Here is a 12779-nt window from a genome sequence, read left to right as displayed (position 1 = left end):
AGATCTGAAGGTTCCTGGTTGAATTCCTCATTTCAGCAAAGGTGCTTTCTTTGGAAGTCAGTGAAGGAGAATGAGCGGAATTCACAAAATTCAATGTTTCTTTTGATGGTATATTCTGAAAGGGCAAGTCTTTCAGTTCGTTCATTGCTATGGTCAAACATTGGCTGAAATAGCTCAGTTGGGAGAGCATCAGACTGAAGATCTGAAGGTTCCTGGTTGAATTCCTGGTTTCAGCAAAGGTGCTTTTTTTGGAAGTCCGAAAAGGAGAATGAGAGGAATTCACAAATTTCAATGTTTCTTTTGAAGGTGTTTTCTGAAAGGGCAAGACTTTCAGTTTGTTCATTGCTGTGGTCACACACCTCCTGAAATAGCTCAGTTGGGAGAGCGTCAGACTGAAGATCTGAAGGTCACTGGTTCAATGCCTGGTTTCAGCAAACGTTCTTTTTCCTGAAGTCAGTAAAGGAGAATGAGAGGAATTCACAAAATTCGATGTTTCTTTTGATGGTGTTTTCTGTAAGGGCAAGTCTTTCAGTTCGTTCATTGCGTTGATAAAATATCTGCTGAAATAGCTCAGTTGGGAAAGTGTCAGAGTGAAGATCTGAAGGTCTTTGGTTCAATTCCTGGTTTCAGCAAATGTTCTTTTTTGGAAGTCCGAAAAGGAGAATGAGAGGAATTCACAAATTTCAATGTTTCTTTTGAAGGTGTTTTCTGAAACGGCAAGACTTTCAGTTTGTTCATTGCTGTGGTCACACACCTCCTGAAATAGCTCAGTTGGGAGAGCGTCAGACTGAAGATCTGAAGGTCACTGGTTCAATTCCTGGTTTCAGCAAACGTGCTTTTTTTGGAAGTCAGTGAAGGAGAATGAGAGGAATTCACAAAATTCAATGTTTCTTTTGATGGTATTTTCTGAAAGGGCAAGACTTTCAGTTTGTTCATTGCTGTGGTCACACACCTCCTGAAATAGCTCAGTTGGGAGAGCGTCAGACTGAAGATCTGAAGGTCCCTGGTTCTAATTCCTGGTTTCAGCAAACGTGCTTTTTTTGGAAGTCAGTGAAGGAGAATGAGTGGAATTCACAAAATTCGATGTTTCTTTTGATGGTGTTTTCTGAAAGTGCAAGTCCATCAGTTCGTTCATTGGTGTGGTCAAATATCTGCTGAAATAGTTCAGTTGGGAGAGCATCAGACTGAAGATCTGAAGGTCGCTGGTTCAATTCCTGGTTTCGGGAAATGTTATTTTTTTGGAAGTCCGTAAAGGAGAATGAGAGGGAATTCACAAAATTCAATGTTTCCTTTGATGGTATTTTCTGAAAGGGCAAGTCTATCAGTTCGTTCATTGCTGTGGTCAAATATCTGCTGAAATAGCTCAGTTGGGAGAGCGTCAGACTGAAGGTCCTTGGTTCAATTCCTGGTTTCAGCAAATGTGCTTTTTTGGAAGTCAGAAAAGGTGAATGAGAGGAATTCACAAAATTCAATGTTTCCTTTGATGGTGTTTTCTGAAAGGGCAAGTCTATCAGTTAGTTCATTGCTGTGGTCAAACATCTGCTGAAATAGCTCAGTTGGGAGAGGGTCAGACTGAAGATCTGAAGGTTCCGGGTTGAATTCCTGGTTTCAGCAAAGGTGCTTTTTTTGGAAGTCCGAAAAGGAGAATGAGAGGAATTCACAAATTTCAATGTTTCTTTTGAAGGTGTTTTCTGAAAGGGCAAGACTTTCAGTTTGTTCATTGCTGTGGTCACACACCTCCTGAAATAGCTCAGTTGGGAGAGGGTCAGACTGAAGATCTGAAGGTCCCTGGTTCAATTCCTGGTTTCAGCAAACATGCTTTTTTTGGAAGTTAGAAAAGGAGAATGAGAGGATTTCACAAAATTCAATGTTTCCTTTGATGGTGTTTTCTGAAAGGGCAAGTCTGTCACTTCGTTCATTGATGTGGTCAAATACCTGTTGAAATAGCTCAGTTGGGAGAGGGTCTGACTGAAGATCTGAAGGTCCCTGGTTCAATTCCGAGTTTCAACAAGCATGCTTTTTTTTTGGAAGTCAGAAGAGGAGAATGAGAAGAATTCACAAATTTCAATGTTTCTTTTGATGGTGTTTTCAAAAAGTGCAGGTCTTTCAGTTCGTTCATTGCTGTTGTCGAACACCTGCTGAAATAGCTCAGTTGGGAGAGCATCAGACTGAAGATCTGAAGGTTCCTGGTTGAATTCCTCATTTCAGCAAAGGTGCTTTCTTTGGAAGTCAGTGAAGGAGAATGAGCGGAATTCACAAAATTCAATGTTTCTTTTGATGGTATATTCTGAAAGGGCAAGTCTTTCAGTTCGTTCATTGCTATGGTCAAACATTGGCTGAAATAGCTCAGTTGGGAGAGCATCAGACTGAAGATCTGAAGGTCCCTGGTTCAATTCCTGGTTTCAGCAAATGTTCTTTTTTTGGAAGTCCGAAAAGGAGAATGAGAGAATTCAAAAATTTCAATGTTTCTTTTGAAGGTGTTTTCTGAAAGGGCAAGACTTTCAGTTTGTTCATTGCTGTGGTCACACACCTCCTGAAATAGCTCAGTTGGGAGAGCGTCAGACTGAAGATCTGAAGGTCCCTGGTTCAATTCCTGGTTTCAGCAAATGTTCTTTTTTTGGAAGTCAGTGAAGGAGAATGAGAGGAATTCACAAAATTCGATGTTTCTTTTGATGGTATTTCCTGAAAGGGCAAGTCTATCAGTTCGTTCATTGCTGAAATCAAACATCTGCTGAAATAGCTCAGATGGGAGAGCATCAGAGTGAAGATCTGAAGGTCACTGTTTCAATTCTTGGTTTCAGCAAACATGATTTTTTTGGAAGTCAGAAAAGGAGAATGAGAGGAATTTACAAAATTCAACGTTTCTTTTGATGGTATTTTCTGAAAGGGCAAGTCTTTCAGTTCGTTCATTGCTGTGGTCAAGTATCTGCTGAAATAGCTCAGTTGGGAGTACGTCAGAAGGAAGATCTGAAGGTCACTGGTTGAATTCCTGCTTTCAACAAACGTTCTTTTTTTGGAAGTCCGAAAAGGAGAATGAGAGGAATTCACAAAATTCAACGTTTCTTTTGATGGTGTTTTCAAAAAGTGCAGGTCTTTCAGTTCGTTCATTGCTGTGGTCAAATATCTGCTGAAATCGCTCAATTTGGAGAGCATCAGGCTGAAGATCTGAAGGTCACTGGTTCATTTCCTGGTTTCAGCAAACGTTCTTTTTTTGGAAGTCAGAAAAGGAGCATGAACGGAATTCACAAAATGAAATGTTTATTTTGATGGTGTTTTCTGAAAGTGCAAGTCCATCAGTTCGTTCATTGGTGTGGTCAAATATCTGCTGAAATAGCTCAGTTGGGAAAGCATCAGACTGAAGATCTGAAGATCCTTGGTTCAATTCCTGGTTTCAGCAAACGTTCTTTTTCTTGAAGTCAGTAAAGGAGAATGAGAGGAATTCACAAAATTCGATGTTTCTTTTGATGGTGTTTTCAAAAAGTGCAGGTCTTTCAGTTCGTTCATTGCTATTGTCGAACACCTGCTGAAATCGCTCAGTGGGGAGAGCATCAGTCTGAAGATCTGAAGGTCACTGGTTCAATTCCAGATTTCAGCAAATGTGCTGTTTTGGAAATCAGAAAAGGAGAATGAGTGGAATTCACAAAATTCAATGTTTCTTTTGATGGTGTTTTCTGAAAGGGCAAGTCTATCAGGTAGTTCATTGCTGTGGTCAAACATCTGCTGAAATAGCTCAGTTGGGAGAGGGTCAGACTGAAGATCTGAAGGTTCCTGGTTGAATTCCTGGTTTCAGCAAAGGTGCTTTTTTTGGAAGTCCGAAAAGGAGAATGAGAGGAATTCACAAAGTTCAATGTTTCTTTTGAAGGTGTTTTCTGAAAGGGCAAGACTTTCAGTTTGTTCATTGCTGTGGTCACACACCTCCTGAAATAGCTCAGTTGGGAGAGGATCAGACTGAAGATCTGAAGGTCCCTGGTTCAATTCCTGGTTTCAGCAAACATGCTTTTTTTGGAAGTTAGAAAAGGAGAATGAGAGGATTTCACAAAATTCAATGTTTCCTTTGATGGTGTTTTCTGAAAGGGCAAGACTTTCAGTTTGTTCATTGCTGTTGTCACACACCTCCTGAAATAGCTCAGTTGGGAGAGCGTCGCACTGAAGATCTGAAGGTCACTGGTTCAATTCCTAGTTTCATCAAGCATGCTTTTTTTTTGGAAGTCAGAAGAGGAGAATGAGAAGAATTCACAAATTTCAATGTTTCTTTTGATGGTGTTTTCAAAAAGTGCAGGTCTTTCAGTTCGTTCATTGCTATTGTCGAACACCTGCTGAAATAGCTCAGTTGGGAGAGCATCAGACTGAAGATCTGAAGGTTCCTGGTTGAATTCCTCATTTCAGCAAAGGTGCTTTCTTTGGAAGTCAGCAAAGGAGAATGAGTGGAATTCACAAATTTCAATGTTTCTTTTGAAGGTGTTATCTGAAAGGGCAAGACTTTCAGTTTGTTCATTGCTGTGGTCACATACCTCCTGAAATAGCTCAGTTGGGAGAGCGTCAGACTGAAGATCCGAAGGTCACTGGTTCAATTCCTGGTTTCAGCAAACGTGCTTTTTTTGGAAGTCAGTGAAGGAGAATGAGAGGAATTCACAAAATTCGATGTTTCTTTTGATGGTATTTTCTGAAAGGGCAAGACTCACAGTTTGATCATTGCTGTGGTCACACACCTCCTGAAATAGCTCAGTTGGGAGAGCGTCAGACTGAAAATCTGAAGGTCCTTGGTTCAATTACTGTTTTCAGCAAAGGTGCTTTCCTTGGAAGTCAGAAAAGGAGAATGAGCGGATTTCACAAAATTCAATCTTTCTTTTGATGGTATTTTCTGAAAGGGCAAGTCTTTCAGTTCGTTCATTGCTGGGGTCAAGCATCTGCTGAAATAGGTCAGTTGGGAGTGTGTCAGACTGAAGATCTGAAGGTCACTGGTTGAATTCCTGGTTTCAGCAAACGTGCTTTTTTTGGAAGTCAGAGAAGGAGAATGAGAGGAATTCACAAAATTCGATGTTTATTTTGATGGTGTTTTCTGAAAGTGCAAGTCCATCAGTTCGTTCATTGGTGGGGTCAAATATCTGCTGAAATAGCTCAGTTGGGAGAGCGTCCGACTGAAGATCTGAAGGTCCTTGGTTCAATTCCTGGTTTCAGCAAATGTTCTTTTTCTTGAAGTCAGTGAAGGAGAATGAGAGGAATTCACAAAATTTGAAGGTTTCTTTTGATGGTGTTTTCTGTAAGGGCAAGTCTTTCAGTTCATTCATTGGTTTGATAAAACATCTGCTGAAATAGCTCAGTTGGGAGAGCATCAGACTGAAGATCTGAAGGTCCTTTGTTCAATTCCTGGTTTCAGCAAATGTGCTTTTTTTGGAAGTCAGAAAAGGAGAATGAGTGGATTTCACAAATTTCAATGTTTCTTTTGATGGTGTTTTCTGTAAGGGCAAGTCTTTCAGTTCATTCATTGCTGTGGTCAAATATCTGCTGAAATCGCTCAATTTGGAGAGCATCAGGCTGAAGATCTGAAGGTCACTGGTTCAATTCTTGGTTTCAGCAAACGTTCTTTTTCTTGAAGTCAGTAAAGGAGAATGAGCGGAATTCACAAAATTCGATGTTTCTTTTGATGGTGTTTTCAAAAAGTGCAGGTCTTTCAGTTCGTTCATTGCTATTATCGAACACCTGCTGATATCGCTCAGTGGGGAGAGCATCAGACTGAAGATCTGAAGGTTCCTGGTTGAATTCCTGGTTTCAGCAAAGGTGCTTTCTTTGGAAGTCAGAAAGGAGAATGAGCGGAATTCACAAAATTCAATGTTTCTTTTGATGGTATTTTCTGAAAGGCCAAGTCTTTCAGTTCGTTCATTGGTATGGTCAAACATCGGCTGAAATAGCTCAGTTGGGAGAGCATCAGACTGAAGATCTGAAGGTCCCTCGTTCAATTCCTAGTTTCAGCAAACGTTCTTTTTTTGGAAGTCCGAAAAGGAGAATGAGAGGAATTCACAAATTTCAATGTTTCTTTTGATGGTGTTTTCAAAAAGTGCAGGTCTTTCAGTTCGTTCATTGCTGTGGTCAAATATCTGCTGAAATCGCTCAATTTGGAGAGCATCAGGCTGAAGATCTGAAGGTCACTGGTTCATTTCCTGGTTTCAGCAAACGTTCTTTTTTTGGAAGTCAGAAAAGGAGCATGAACGGAATTCACAAAATGAAATGTTTATTTTGATGGTGTTTTCTGAAAGTGCAAGTCCATCAGTTCGTTCATTGGTGTGGTCAAATATCTGCTGAAATAGCTCAGTTGGGAAAGCGTCAGACTGAAGATCTGAAGATCCTTGGTTCAATTCCTGGTTTCAGCAAACGTTCTTTTTCTTGAAGTCAGTAAAGGAGAATGAGAGGAATTCACAAAATTCGATGTTTCTTTTGATGGTGTTTTCAAAAAGTGCAGGTCTTTCAGTTCGTTCATTGCTATTGTCGAACACCTGCTGAAATCGCTCAGTGGGGAGAGCATCAGACTGAAGATCTGAAGGTTCCTGGTTGAATTCCTGGTTTCAGCAAAGGTGCTTTCTTTGGAAGTCAGAAAAGGAGAAAGAGCGGAATTCACAAAATTCAATGTTTCTTTTGATGGTATTTTCTGAAAGGCCAAGTCTTTCAGTTCGTTCATTGGTATGGTCAAACATTGGCTGAAATAGCTCAGTTGGGAGAGCATCAGACTGAAGATCTGAGAGGTCCCTCGTTCAATTCCTGGTTTCAGCAAATGTTCTTTTTTGGAAGTCCGAAAAGGAGAATGAGAGGAATTCACAAATTTCAATGTTTCTTTTGAAGGTGTTTTCTGAAAGGGCAAGACTTTCAGTTTGTTCATTGCTGTGGTCACACACCTCCTGAAATAGCTCAGTTGGGAGAGCGTCAGACTGAAGATCTGAACGTCACTGGTTCAATTCCTGGTTTCAGCAAACGTGCTTTTTTTGGAAGTCAGTGAAGGAGAATGAGAGGAATTCACAAAATTCGATGTTTCTTTTGATGGTATTTTCTGAAAGGGCAAGACTTTCAGTTTGTTCATTGCTGTGGTCAAATATCTGCTGAAATAGTTCAGTTGGGAGAGCTATCAGACTGAAGATCTGAAGGTCCCTGGTTCAATTCCTGGTTTCGGGAAATGTTCTTTTTTTGGAAGTCCGAAAAGGAGAATGAGAGTGAATTCACAAAATTCAATGTTTCCTTTGATGGTATTTTCTGAAAGGGCAAGTCTATCAGTTCGTTCATTGCTGTGGTCAAATATCTGCTGAAATAGCTCAGTTGGGAGAGCGTCAGACTGAAGGTCCTTGGTTCAATTCCTGGTTTCAGCAAATGTGCTTTTTTTGGAAGTCAGAAAAGGAGAATGAGAGGAATTCACAAAATTCAATGTTTCCTTTGATGGTATTTTCTGAAAGGGCAAGTCTTTCAGTTCGTTCATTGCTGGGGTCAAGCATCTGCTGAAATAGCTCAGTTGGGAGTGTGTCAGTCTGAAGATCTGAAGGTCACTGGTTCAATTCCAGATTTCAGCAAATGTGCTGTTTTGGAAATCAGAAAAGGAGAATGAGTGGAATTCACAAAATTCAATGTTTCTTTTGATGGTGTTTTCTGAAAGGGCAAGTCTATCAGGTAGTTCATTGCTGTGGTCAAACATCTGTTGAAATAGCTCAGTTGGGAGAGGGTCAGACTGAAGATCTGAAGGTTCCTGGTTGAATTCCTGGTTTCAGCAAAGGTGCTTTTTTTGGAAGTCCGAAAAGGAGAATGAGAGGAATTCACAAATTTCAATGTTTCTTTTGAAGGTGTTTTCTGATAGGGCAAGACTTTCAGTTTGTTCATTGCTGTGGTCACACACCTCCTGAAATAGCTCAGTTGGGAGAGCGTCAGACTGAAGATCTGAAGGTCACTGGTTCAATGCCTGGTTTCAGCAAACGTTCTTTTTCCTGAAGTCAGTAAAGGAGAATGAGAGGAATTCACAAAATTCGATGTTTCTTTTGATGGTGTTTTCTGTAAGGGCAAGTCTTTCAGTTCGTTCATTGCTTTGATAAAATATCTGCTGAAATAGCTCAGTTGGGAAAGTGTCAGAGTGAAGATCTGAAGGTCTTTGGTTCAATTCCTGGTTTCAGCAAATGTTCTTTTTTGGAAGTCCGAAAAGGAGAATGAGAGGAATTCACAAATTTCAATGTTTCTTTTGAAGGTGTTTTCTGAAACGGCAAGACTTTCAGTTTGTTCATTGCTGTGGTCACACACCTCCTGAAATAGCTCAGTTGGGAGAGCGTCAGACTGAAGATCTGAAGGTCACTGGTTCAATTCCTGGTTTCAGCAAACGTGCTTTTTTTGGAAGTCAGTGAAGGAGAATGAGAGGAATTCACAAAATTTGAAGGTTTCTTTTGATGGTGTTTTCTGTAAGGGCAAGTCTTTCAGTTCATTCATTGGTTTGATAAAACATCTGCTGAAATAGCTCAGTTGGGAGAGCATCAGACTGAAGATCTGAAGGTCCTTTGTTCAATTCCTGGTTTCAGCAAATGTGCTTTTTTTGGAAGTCAGAAAAGGAGAATGAGTGGATTTCACAAATTTCAATGTTTCTTTTGATGGTGTTTTCTGTAAGGGCAAGTCTTTCAGTTCATTCATTGCTGTGGTCAAATATCTGCTGAAATCGCTCAATTTGGAGAGCATCAGGCTGAAGATCTGAAGGTCACTGGTTCAATTCTTGGTTTCAGCAAACGTTCTTTTTCTTGAAGTCAGTAAAGGAGAATGAGCGGAATTCACAAAATTCGATGTTTCTTTTGATGGTGTTTTCAAAAAGTGCAGGTCTTTCAGTTCGTTCATTGCTATTATCGAACACCTGCTGATATCGCTCAGTGGGGAGAGCATCAGACTGAAGATCTGAAGGTTCCTGGTTGAATTCCTGGTTTCAGCAAAGGTGCTTTCTTTGGAAGTCAGAAAGGAGAATGAGCGGAATTCACAAAATTCAATGTTTCTTTTGATGGTATTTTCTGAAAGGCCAAGTCTTTCAGTTCGTTCATTGGTATGGTCAAACATCGGCTGAAATAGCTCAGTTGGGAGAGCATCAGACTGAAGATCTGAAGGTCCCTCGTTCAATTCCTAGTTTCAGCAAACGTTCTTTTTTTGGAAGTCCGAAAAGGAGAATGAGAGGAATTCACAAATTTCAATGTTTCTTTTGATGGTGTTTTCAAAAAGTGCAGGTCTTTCAGTTCGTTCATTGCTGTGGTCAAATATCTGCTGAAATCGCTCAATTTGGAGAGCATCAGGCTGAAGATCTGAAGGTCACTGGTTCATTTCCTGGTTTCAGCAAACGTTCTTTTTTTGGAAGTCAGAAAAGGAGCATGAACGGAATTCACAAAATGAAATGTTTATTTTGATGGTGTTTTCTGAAAGTGCAAGTCCATCAGTTCGTTCATTGGTGTGGTCAAATATCTGCTGAAATAGCTCAGTTGGGAAAGCGTCAGACTGAAGATCTGAAGATCCTTGGTTCAATTCCTGGTTTCAGCAAACGTTCTTTTTCTTGAAGTCAGTAAAGGAGAATGAGAGGAATTCACAAAATTCGATGTTTCTTTTGATGGTGTTTTCAAAAAGTGCAGGTCTTTCAGTTCGTTCATTGCTATTGTCGAACACCTGCTGAAATCGCTCAGTGGGGAGAGCATCAGACTGAAGATCTGAAGGTTCCTGGTTGAATTCCTGGTTTCAGCAAAGGTGCTTTCTTTGGAAGTCAGAAAAGGAGAAAGAGCGGAATTCACAAAATTCAATGTTTCTTTTGATGGTATTTTCTGAAAGGCCAAGTCTTTCAGTTCGTTCATTGGTATGGTCAAACATTGGCTGAAATAGCTCAGTTGGGAGAGCATCAGACTGAAGATCTGAGAGGTCCCTCGTTCAATTCCTGGTTTCAGCAAATGTTCTTTTTTGGAAGTCCGAAAAGGAGAATGAGAGGAATTCACAAATTTCAATGTTTCTTTTGAAGGTGTTTTCTGAAAGGGCAAGACTTTCAGTTTGTTCATTGCTGTGGTCACACACCTCCTGAAATAGCTCAGTTGGGAGAGCGTCAGACTGAAGATCTGAACGTCACTGGTTCAATTCCTGGTTTCAGCAAACGTGCTTTTTTTGGAAGTCAGTGAAGGAGAATGAGAGGAATTCACAAAATTCGATGTTTCTTTTGATGGTATTTTCTGAAAGGGCAAGACTTTCAGTTTGTTCATTGCTGTGGTCAAATATCTGCTGAAATAGTTCAGTTGGGAGAGCTATCAGACTGAAGATCTGAAGGTCCCTGGTTCAATTCCTGGTTTCGGGAAATGTTCTTTTTTTGGAAGTCCGAAAAGGAGAATGAGAGTGAATTCACAAAATTCAATGTTTCCTTTGATGGTATTTTCTGAAAGGGCAAGTCTATCAGTTCGTTCATTGCTGTGGTCAAATATCTGCTGAAATAGCTCAGTTGGGAGAGCGTCAGACTGAAGGTCCTTGGTTCAATTCCTGGTTTCAGCAAATGTGCTTTTTTTGGAAGTCAGAAAAGGAGAATGAGAGGAATTCACAAAATTCAATGTTTCCTTTGATGGTATTTTCTGAAAGGGCAAGTCTTTCAGTTCGTTCATTGCTGGGGTCAAGCATCTGCTGAAATAGCTCAGTTGGGAGTGTGTCAGTCTGAAGATCTGAAGGTCACTGGTTCAATTCCAGATTTCAGCAAATGTGCTGTTTTGGAAATCAGAAAAGGAGAATGAGTGGAATTCACAAAATTCAATGTTTCTTTTGATGGTGTTTTCTGAAAGGGCAAGTCTATCAGGTAGTTCATTGCTGTGGTCAAACATCTGTTGAAATAGCTCAGTTGGGAGAGGGTCAGACTGAAGATCTGAAGGTTCCTGGTTGAATTCCTGGTTTCAGCAAAGGTGCTTTTTTTGGAAGTCCGAAAAGGAGAATGAGAGGAATTCACAAATTTCAATGTTTCTTTTGAAGGTGTTTTCTGATAGGGCAAGACTTTCAGTTTGTTCATTGCTGTGGTCACACACCTCCTGAAATAGCTCAGTTGGGAGAGCGTCAGACTGAAGATCTGAAGGTCACTGGTTCAATGCCTGGTTTCAGCAAACGTTCTTTTTCCTGAAGTCAGTAAAGGAGAATGAGAGGAATTCACAAAATTCGATGTTTCTTTTGATGGTGTTTTCTGTAAGGGCAAGTCTTTCAGTTCGTTCATTGCTTTGATAAAATATCTGCTGAAATAGCTCAGTTGGGAAAGTGTCAGAGTGAAGATCTGAAGGTCTTTGGTTCAATTCCTGGTTTCAGCAAATGTTCTTTTTTGGAAGTCCGAAAAGGAGAATGAGAGGAATTCACAAATTTCAATGTTTCTTTTGAAGGTGTTTTCTGAAACGGCAAGACTTTCAGTTTGTTCATTGCTGTGGTCACACACCTCCTGAAATAGCTCAGTTGGGAGAGCGTCAGACTGAAGATCTGAAGGTCACTGGTTCAATTCCTGGTTTCAGCAAACGTGCTTTTTTTGGAAGTCAGTGAAGGAGAATGAGAGGAATTCACAAAATTCAATGTTTCTTTTGATGGTATTTTCTGAAAGGGCAAGACTTTCAGTTTGTTCATTGCTGTGGTCACACACCTCCTGAAATAGCTCAGTTGGGAGAGCGTCAGACTGAAGATCTGAAGGTCCCTGGTTCTAATTCCTGGTTTCAGCAAACGTGCTTTTTTTGGAAGTCAGTGAAGGAGAATGAGTGGAATTCACAAAATTCGATGTTTCTTTTGATGGTGTTTTCTGAAAGTGCAAGTCCATCAGTTCGTTCATTGGTGTGGTCAAATATCTGCTGAAATAGTTCAGTTGGGAGAGCATCAGACTGAAGATCTGAAGGTCGCTGGTTCAATTCCTGGTTTCGGGAAATGTTATTTTTTTGGAAGTCCGTAAAGGAGAATGAGAGGGAATTCACAAAATTCAATGTTTCCTTTGATGGTATTTTCTGAAAGGGCAAGTCTATCAGTTCGTTCATTGCTGTGGTCAAATATCTGCTGAAATAGCTCAGTTGGGAGAGCGTCAGACTGAAGGTCCTTGGTTCAATTCCTGGTTTCAGCAAATGTGCTTTTTTGGAAGTCAGAAAAGGTGAATGAGAGGAATTCACAAAATTCAATGTTTCCTTTGATGGTGTTTTCTGAAAGGGCAAGTCTATCAGTTAGTTCATTGCTGTGGTCAAACATCTGCTGAAATAGCTCAGTTGGGAGAGGGTCAGACTGAAGATCTGAAGGTTCCGGGTTGAATTCCTGGTTTCAGCAAAGGTGCTTTTTTTGGAAGTCCGAAAAGGAGAATGAGAGGAATTCACAAATTTCAATGTTTCTTTTGAAGGTGTTTTCTGAAAGGGCAAGACTTTCAGTTTGTTCATTGCTGTGGTCACACACCTCCTGAAATAGCTCAGTTGGGAGAGGGTCAGACTGAAGATCTGAAGGTCCCTGGTTCAATTCCTGGTTTCAGCAAACATGCTTTTTTTGGAAGTTAGAAAAGGAGAATGAGAGGATTTCACAAAATTCAATGTTTCCTTTGATGGTGTTTTCTGAAAGGGCAAGTCTGTCAGTTCGTTCATTGATGTGGTCAAATACCTGCTGAAATAGCTCAGTTGGGAGAGGGTCTGACTGAAGATCTGAAGGTCCCTGGTTCAATTCCTAGTTTCAACAAGCATGCTTTTTTTTTGGAAGTCAGAAGAGGAGAATGAGAAGAATTCACAAATTTCAATGTTTCTTTTGATGGTGTTTTCAAAAAGTGCAGGTCTTTC

General features: G+C 40.4%; 4 non-coding genes across 4 annotated transcripts; all 4 read left to right on the top strand.

Moving 5' to 3' along the window:
* The first annotated feature begins 2335 nt into the window (after nt 1-2335).
* TRNAF-GAA (transfer RNA phenylalanine (anticodon GAA)) lies at nt 2336-2408 on the top strand. The gene has a single exon. It is a non-coding gene; the product is annotated as a tRNA-Phe (tRNA).
* A 124-nt stretch (nt 2409-2532) lies between these two features.
* TRNAF-GAA (transfer RNA phenylalanine (anticodon GAA)) lies at nt 2533-2605 on the top strand. Its single transcript has one exon. It is a non-coding gene; the product is annotated as a tRNA-Phe (tRNA).
* A 3690-nt stretch (nt 2606-6295) lies between these two features.
* Nucleotides 6296-6368, top strand: TRNAF-GAA (transfer RNA phenylalanine (anticodon GAA)). Its single transcript has one exon. It is a non-coding gene; the product is annotated as a tRNA-Phe (tRNA).
* A 3087-nt stretch (nt 6369-9455) lies between these two features.
* Nucleotides 9456-9528, top strand: TRNAF-GAA (transfer RNA phenylalanine (anticodon GAA)). The gene has a single exon. It is a non-coding gene; the product is annotated as a tRNA-Phe (tRNA).
* The last annotated feature ends 3251 nt before the right edge of the window (nt 9529-12779 follow it).

This window comes from Myxine glutinosa, chromosome 8 (genome assembly GCF_964187855.1).
Source record: "Myxine glutinosa chromosome 8, kmMyxGlut1.1, whole genome shotgun sequence".
Taxonomy (NCBI): Eukaryota; Metazoa; Chordata; class Myxini; order Myxiniformes; family Myxinidae; genus Myxine; species Myxine glutinosa.
Note: the sequence above shows the minus strand (reverse complement) of the source record. Positions and strands in the feature narration are given on the sequence as shown.